This window comes from Myripristis murdjan, chromosome 3 (genome assembly GCF_902150065.1).
Source record: "Myripristis murdjan chromosome 3, fMyrMur1.1, whole genome shotgun sequence".
NCBI classification, from domain to species: Eukaryota; Metazoa; Chordata; class Actinopteri; order Holocentriformes; family Holocentridae; genus Myripristis; species Myripristis murdjan.
Window position 1 is genome coordinate 657,706 of NC_043982.1, and position 8,914 is coordinate 666,619.

At 44.8% G+C, this 8,914-nt stretch overlaps 1 long non-coding RNA gene across 1 annotated transcript; it reads left to right on the forward strand.

Annotated features, from left to right (window-relative positions):
- The first annotated feature begins 531 nt into the window (after positions 1 to 531).
- Positions 532 to 1,327, forward strand: LOC115356049 (uncharacterized). Its single transcript, XR_003927941.1, has 3 exons — positions 532 to 700; positions 788 to 959; positions 1,174 to 1,327. It is a non-coding gene; the product is annotated as an uncharacterized LOC115356049 (long non-coding RNA).
- The last annotated feature ends 7,587 nt before the right edge of the window (positions 1,328 to 8,914 follow it).

Here is an 8,914-nt window from a genome sequence, read left to right on the forward strand (position 1 = left end):
AAAGTGCTTGGATGCGGCGGAGAAACGGGTCACAAAGCATCCAGATGTTCCGGATACACAGAGGCGAGTCTGTGCTCTCTGATGAAGCTAATACCTCAGCCTGTTGAAGAAAATCACAGTAGTCCAATCTAGGAGTTTGCTGTAATGGTGTGAGTTTATTAAAGTGTACCGGCACACTGGTGAACTGACCGACACAGAGGGTATCTGGTACGGTGAGCTGACCAAGAGCAATCTCAGGGGGAGACCTTTATACAGTGAGTACAGACAGTATGTAAATAGGCAGGGAACAAAAGGTGAGGGAAGGTATTGTAAGACAGTGATCAAGGTACTGTAAGGCAGTGATCAGGCAGGGTGCGGTTCCAAATGGGAACAAAGACATGGTAAGTGTTCATGTGAATGCCTAAAGGATTGAATTGACGGGCCCATCCTGTCGTCTGGGCCCGTCAATTAGCTGAATCAATCAGACGTCCTGAGTCAATCAGGAAGTCTGAGCCACCCGGAATGTGTATTTTGCTTCCACAAGCCTCAACAAGTGAAACTCCGCGAAAGAAACTCCGGTCCAGGACGGGCCTGCCAGCAGTTTCTACTGGCCCTGTGCTGCCTGCCTTATGCATCATATGTAAGAAAATTGACAAGTACATTACTGTGGCAGGCAAACGCACAAAGGACCAACTTTCACAGGCAGAAACGTTGACAGCAGGTAGGTAAATCTCTCTCTCTCTCTCTCTCTCTCTCTCTCAAACACACACACACACACTCTTCATTTAATTAACCGCTCTTTTTAAAGGCCAGTTGCTGAAAGCTGCCCAGATGAAGGAAGACACTAGCGTTCTTTTGCATATTAAAGACAAAGACTGTGTGGCCATGGAGGTCCGATACCACAAGTCCTGTTACCGACAGTACACCAGGTTCTTGACCAAGTCTACTGCAACAGTTACTGGGACCACTGAAGAAGAAGAGTGAGTTATTGTATTGCATTTCCGATTAATAATTAATAATTTGCTCAGATTGCACATTTCAAAAGTAAAGTATTGACCATGTACATAAAGTCTTTGTATATTGTCTGTAGATACAATCTTGACCGCACAACTCTGTGCACATGTTAATTGCGTGTGTGCATCTGTGTCTGTGTCTGTCTGCGTGCATGTGTGTGTGTGCGTGTGTTCTTTTCAGAAATGAGCCGACCTTCGATGCCACCTACAAGGTCTTCTGTGAGCGGATCATCCGGCAAAGAATAATTGTGAACCAAGAGGTGCTGAGAATGAACCAGCTGAGAAGAATGTTCATAAATACAGTGAAAAAACATGAAGATCGTGATGCTTCAAACTACAGGTAATTGTAATATATATATATATATATATATATATATATATATATATATATATATATATATATATATATATATACATGTATCTTTTTTTTGCCTATAATGACATGCCCAGAATTGGGATGTCAGGGTTAAAGTGGTTAATGCAGAACATACTTTTTCTCACAAAAAAGGCTATGATAGTATATTTAAACTAAATTGGTTTTCAGTGTGAATATATCTTTATTTATACTGTTGTGATCAACTTTTATTGTTTTTACTTTTAACATTTGTGAACTGGTTTTTGTTGAAACCCTTTCTGCAGATAAGCTTATAGACAGACTACCTCAGCCATCAGGTACAGAAACAACAGAGTCAACAACAGAGGTAAGCCAAGCTGAAAGTGACAGTGAAAACACACCAAGTACAACAGCTGCTCGACAAACCACAGAGGACACAAGGACACTTTATTGTGCCGCACAGATATTAAAGAGGCTTCTATATGACTCTCCCGGTATGACGTGCCCGTGGCCGCCCACGTCAGATGATTTAACTGTGACTGAAGCAAAATCTGTTGTGCCACTTGAACTGTATAATGTGATTGCCTGGATTATAGGTGCTCCAGAGGAGCCCACACTAGCCCATTATGTAGATATTCCAAATGATTTGAACCTGAAAGTTTTATCCATCTGTCAAGACATAGTGTATCTCGCGTCTAAGGGCCGGAAGCAGACACCTAAGGGAATGTGAAGGGAAGGGAGGAAAGAGCAACATGGGTTGATGACTCTGATAGTGATAGGGATGATTAAGAGACGCATCATGTAATGGGGGAATATTTTTTGCTGACTTAGAACTGTAAAACATCTGTCTAAAAAAGAAAAAAGCATCTATTGTGAGAAAAAAAGCAAAAAGGCATCTATTTTGTGAAAAAAAAACAAACAAAAAAGCATCTATTGTGTGAAAAAAGAAAAAAAAACATCTATTATGTAAAAAGAAAAGAAAAAATGTCTATTGTGTAAAAAAAGAAAAGAAAAATGAAAAAAGCATCTATTGTGTAAAAATGTACTGTAAATCTATTGTATAATTGTCCATTTTTTTGGGGGGGGGGGGGGGGGTTCTGTGACACTGACACATAATTATATATCATATTTTGTGCTGATTTTGAGCTGTAAAGCATCTGTTGTAGTATTATCCATTTCTGCCATTATTCCAAATTAAGGGGGAGGGGTAACGTTTGGATTGATTTCATCCATCTTGGGCAAAAGTGTGCTTTTTTTCTGTCTTCCTCTTATTACACAGTAGCTACTGAAAATTTTTATGTATTAAACATCAGTGCTTAGCAAAATTTACCATGTCTATGTCTAATTGTGCTGGGTGCCAGTAACTGAAGTTGAAGCGTTTTTTCTACAAATTTGCAGTATTTCATGGTCTAACTTCACATTTCAGTATAGTAAGCATCAATACTGGTCTCAGATGTTTAGATACATAAATATAAATATCAGTTTGTGAGAGATTTTGTGTTGCCAAAATGAATATTAATAAATTTACAAGCAAAACTAGGCACATACCATTTTCGTTTTTTTAAAATTCACATTTATGGCTTGTGACAAAAAACTGCAGGATATTTTGCGGAGAACTTTTAACCTTAAGTCCATGAGGGTATTGTCTATGCAAAAATGCATTTACAAAGTAGTGCCCAGATGTGGGAACGAAAATCATTTTCTAGCCACTTTTTCTTGGTTCACCTTATGGCCTATCTCTGTTCTTTGTCTTTTATCCCATCTGTGGCACGCATCTCCTTGGAAATCTAAAATGTGGCGTGAACAAGTGGGAGTGGGAGGCGGGTTCAAGTAGTTTTTTTTCTTCTTCTTCTTCTTCTTCTTCTTCCGGGAAGTATTTTTCTTCTTCTTCTGTTGAGTTTTATGGCGGAAGTACACATATAAAAACATATTTTTGTAATTTTAAAAATTATTGTTATTAAAACACACAAAACATACAGAGACAATCGCCAGGGGGTGACATACTTTCAAGGACAAATTTTCAGAATATCATTACATAAATATATTAAAAAGAGCAAATAAATTAAATTTTTTAAAGGCTTTCATATTCGTGGAGTGGCTAATGGTCCTATTATAAGCAAATGAGTTGGTTTTGGTTAGTGTGACAACATTTGTGAATATGCCATTTAGCAATGAAATAAGACAACAGACAAGTTTCAGGTTATTGCACATTAGGGAGGAGAAACGACAAATAATTATAAATGAAAGAAAAAATGTATTAAATTAAAAAATATATATATAAAAATATATATATATAAATACATACATACATACACACACACACACACACACACACACACACATATATATATATATATATATATATATATATATATATATGTACACGTGTGTGTGTGTGTGTGTGTGTGTATATATATATAGATATATATATATAGAGAGAGAGAGAGAGGTAAAGGTATAAGTATATAGATATAGATAGACTGATGGATTGTTTCAAGATTCAAGCACACTCAACACAGTATATCATACAAGTCAATTAACACACACACACAAATAGATAGATAGATAGATAGATTAAAAAGATGAGCTGATTAGATTTTGGAGGTCAAAGGTCAAGGTCAGAGCGACCTCGTCCCCTCTTGTTCATCTCCTAAACCTTTCCACAACATCATTAATGCCTTTTAAGCACACTCCTTTGCGGTGGCTTCCAGAACCCTGGCTGCCTCCGTCCAAGTTATTGTGATAACCTTTAGGGCTCTAGTTTCGCAGACCTGGCGAGGCGCGGGCGCAGCGCAGCTGCGCTGCGCCAACTGGGTGTGGCCAAGTGGATTTTGCAAGTTTGGCACGCCGTGCGCCTTGGCGCATCTACTGCGCCGTTCCTCCTACCGGCGCAAGGGAGGAGAGAAGGCGTGGTGTGGGTTTGACACAGCCGATTCACTTTAAACCAATCAAATGAGCCCCTGTCCTCGCCTTTAAAATGTGCTGCGCGAAGGCGTAGTGGTAGTCTACACATTTGACATGGACGAAGAGAGCAGCCGCATCACACACTCTGAACAGTGATGAGGCCAGTCTTGGCTGCTGCAATGTTGCTGGAGCTACCTGCCATCCATCTATCCACCCATCCATCTAACCACCCATCCATCCATCCATGCATCTATCCTTAAATTCCTGAGTCCCCTGTCTTTCCATTACCTACCTGCCTCGCATCTCTTTTTTTCCAGCTCTGTCACCGTCTGTTAAAGTTATTGATTTTTACGAGCAAATATAAATTTTACTGTGAAGCCCCCATTTTTAATGAATGTTTTTACCTCAAAGGATAATCCTCGCCATATTCATATAAATAGCCTACATGTTTGTTTTGCAACTTTCGACTCCATCACTTACTGATGCAACAACACACTAGAGTTTAAAACAAAATCCGGTTCATGGAAGCTTTTACATTCGCTGTTCTAAACGCCCAGTGTCTGACAAGGAAACGATGCATTTTACATTTTCGATATGTGTGGAATCAGGGTTTCATTCATTCATTCATCTTCTAAACCGCTTATCCTCACTAGGGTCGCGGGGGGGTGCTGGAGCCTATCCCAGCGCTCATAGGGCGAAGGCAAGGAAACACCCTGGACAGGTCGCCAGTCTATCGCAGGGCAAATCAGGGTTTCCGTTAAAAAAAATTGGCACCGGACAACGTGACCGGCAGGTTTTCAATTTACCGGACAAATGTTTGAAATTCCGGTCAAATATTATGTGAATTTACTGAGCTTAAAATTATATGCAGGCTATATAAGAATGATATCAAGGCATGTCAATTTATAGCGTAATCTTTTTTATTGAAAAGCAGGCTGTATCAAATTAAATTAGTGCCGTCAATTGACTCACGTGCGTAACGTCTAAAATAAATAAATAAATATTGCACAAGCCTGTGCTCTTTTAACATGAACGTTGCATACAATTGCAACTACAATTTGCAAACAAAAAAACGGGCTCATATCATTTTAATAACGCGGCGTGCTGCCAACTTGAAATCAAATAGATGCAATAAAAACTTAATTCAGCAGCTGAATTAAAATCAAAAGTCTCAAGTGTCTCTCCGCAACTTGCAATGCGCATCAGTCTTGTGACCTTGTTCTTGGTTTCTGTGGGTATTTATTGCATTGTTACTGTGCCTGACAATCTGTGAGGTTGTGGTGACGTGTGCGCACTGCCCGCCTGTGAGCCAAACTTCCACTGCGCCAGCCACGCTGCGCCTTGCGCCGAAAGTAGACGTGGTTTCAGGAGGCGAGCTTTTGGCGCACCTCGGCGAAGCCTTTTGGCACGAAACTGTCACTGCGCCAAGCTGAATCTGTCGACACCTCCCCCTGCTGCGCCGCCACTCCCATCTCGGCGCAGATCCGTCTGCGAAACTTGGAAACCGTTCGCCTCGCGCGTTGCGCCTGTCGAAACTAGCTCTGCGTGGGGTGCGCCTCACTGCGCCACCCTGCGCTGCGCCGGGAAACTAGAGCCCTTAGAGTCAAATAGTGTTCTCAATGTACAAGTCGCACAAATGATTTTTCTCAACTAATTTATTGAGTAAACTTGTTTTTTTGTGTTAGCTAAGCATCTTGACCAAATGGTTGTTCATTCCACTTAAAAAATGGGTTAGAATTTGTGACAACCCCAAGTGGGTGGGGTTGTGGTTGGTGTCCTGCTCGCCCTCTCCCCTCTCTTTTCACAGGGCATGATTATCAATGGGCCTCCGGTGTGTGTCTCCAAGGGGGTGGGGCCGCGTCTTTAAAAGGCACCTGCGGAGTCCGCCCGTTCTCCCGCTCCTTCCCATTCCCGGCCTGGCCCTGCAGCTCACCTGTTGTCTCTTGTCGCTTAGATTGCACCCAGCACACATACACACACAGCCATGCACCCGCACACACCACTGACCTCCTACATTACAGATATAGATTGTCATTTGTTGGTTATTCGTATTGTCCGCGTCTTATAAATAAATGTAGTTTTTGGTTGGTAATATTCCCTCTTGCGTTTGTTTTGTCAGAGATCTGAGCCAGCTCTGACAAATGGGGGCTCGTCTCGGTTAAGTTAACTCGGTTATATTGTTTGGATTTATGGTGTAGTGTAGGAAGAGTTTTACTCACCGGTCGGAGTAGGTGATACGCTGCAGGTGCGCATTTTCTGGAGGTTCCCGTTAGGCTTCAGGGCACTCTCCCCTTTGGGATTGTGTCTGTTTGTTTTTTTCGTAGTGCTGTGGGGAGCGGTAAGTGTTGGTTGCGCAAGCAGCCTTCTCGGGGGCACTCCAGGGGCTCGCCGGTGGTGATCCCGCTGGTTTTGTGCTTAATTGACCCGCTGCAGAACCGCATGAAGACCAGGGTTGAGTTTAGTCAGATCCTGGGTTAGGCAGTTAGGGGAGCGCTCTGGGGGGCATTGCTTGCTCGTTGTGCACCTGGTAGTGTGGATCCGGCTCCAAGGTGAAAATGGATTTGTCAGCCTTTTACGAAGCGCCTTGTGCGGTGTTTTTGGACTCCTGTAAGAAGGATCAGTTGGTCGAGATTGCTGAGCACTATGATATTGTGTTGCAAGAGGGAATGCTTAAAGATGAGTTAAAAATGTTTGTGTTGTTGACCTTGTTTGAGAAAGGTGTGTTGCAGAAGGAGCCTGCTGCTGAGCCGGCGGCCGCGGCTGCGGTGAGGTCGGAGTCGGCGTCTGTGTCTGTGGGGCAGGCTGAGGTGCTCTCGTTTGCGCAACGGAGAGAGTTGTTGCAGCTGGAGTTGGAGCTGGAGCGGACCAAGTTGCGGGTTTTGGACCGCAATAGTGGGATGTCTGGTGCGCCGAATGAGTTGGGGTCTGTGGCTGGGCGTGAGGGCAGAGACCTGACCGCCAGTCTGCGCCTTGTGCCAAAGTTTAACGAGCGAGACCCCGACACTTTTTTCACGTTGTTTGAGCGTGTGTCAGAGGCCAGGCAGTGGCCAGATGGAGACAAGGTCCTCCTGCTGCAGTGCGTCCTCACTGGTAAGGCGCAGGAGGCGTACTCGACTGTGTGCGCACAGGAGGGTCTGACCTATGAAACGGTGAAGTCGGCCGTTCTCAAGGCGTATGAACTCGTCCCAGAGGCATACCGCCAGAGGTTTAGACACTGGGTGAAGTCTGATAAGCAGACGAATGTGGAGTTTGTGCGTGATTTGACCACTCATTTTCACCGCTGGTGCGCAGCGGAAAAAGTAAATACATTTGACGGGCTGTGCCAATTAATTATCATGGAGCAGTTTAAAAACGTGGCGCCTCAGCGCGTAGCCGCCTACTTGAATGAAAGAGAGCCGGCTACTGCGCTTAGAGCGGCTGAACTGGCGGATGATTTCTTGTTGACGCACAGGTCTGGTTTTGCTGGGGTGCGTGAGCGAGTGGGTGATGACAGCAGTTTTACGCGCGGCCGTTTTTCAAAATCAGGTCTGGCCCGCGGTGCGTCTGCCTCGGTGCGCCCAGGCCGTTCAAACTTGTGTAATTTCTGCCATGGGGAGGGTCACTGGAAGGACCAATGTCCTTTGTTAAGGCGTAAAAGCGGCGCGCCTTCCCCAGCTCCGGCCATGTTGTGCGCAAGTGCGCCGGTGGAAAAGGCGGTGGAGGTTGGTGATGGTGACAGGTCTGGCTTTGAGCCTTTCATCATTGACGCGCAGGTTTCCTTGGTGGGCAGTGCTGAGTATGTTAATATTAGAGTGTTGCGTGACACAGGGGCCCGGCATTCTTTTATTGTGCAGTCGGCGCTTCCTTTTTCTGCTGATACGCAGTCTGGTGATTTTATTGTGATGAGGGGAATGGAGCTCGGCTTCGTCCCAGTGCCTCGCCATAATGTACTGTTGGATTGTGACTTGGCTAAAGGTGTGTTTTCTGTGGGTGTGCGACCCGAGTTGCCCTTGCCGGGAGTGTCAATGATTTTGGGCAATGACATCTGTGGTGGTCGTGTTTGGCCCAGTGGTCCCCCGCCTCCTGTGGTGGTGTCCGAGCCGTTGGAAGTGGCATCTGACAGTTCGGGGCTGGAGATTTTTCCTGTTTGTGCCGTGACGCACGCCCAGGGTAAAGGTGCGTCTGTGCCGGTGGAGACTGCGGCCTCAGTGGAACCAGTTATGCTGTCTGATTTGCCTCCACTGGTGTCAAGGGAGGAGTGGATTAAGGTGCAAAAATCTGATGTGTTATTGTCATCGTTGTGGGATCAAGCTGTGCCGCGTCACCAGGTTGGCGATGTAGCACAGGGCTATTTTGTTCAGGAGGGGCTCTTGGTGCGGAAGTGGCTGCCTTGTGATGGGGATGTTGTGGGGGCGCCTGTGTTTCAGGTGGTGGTGCCGCAGGGTTTTCGTTCCCAAGTTTTGAGAACTGCACATGATGAATGTGGTCACTTTGGAGTGCGCAAAACATATCTGTATGTGCTCAAACACTTTTTCTGGCCACGTGCCAAGAAAGATGTGGCTGCGTATATTAAGACGTGTCATGTGTGCCAGCTGACGGGGAAACCAAACCAGCACGTAAAGCCGGCACCGTTGCAGCCCATTTCGGTGGTGAGTGAGCCATTTGAGTATCTGCTTGTAGACTGTGTGGGGCCGTTGCCTAGTGC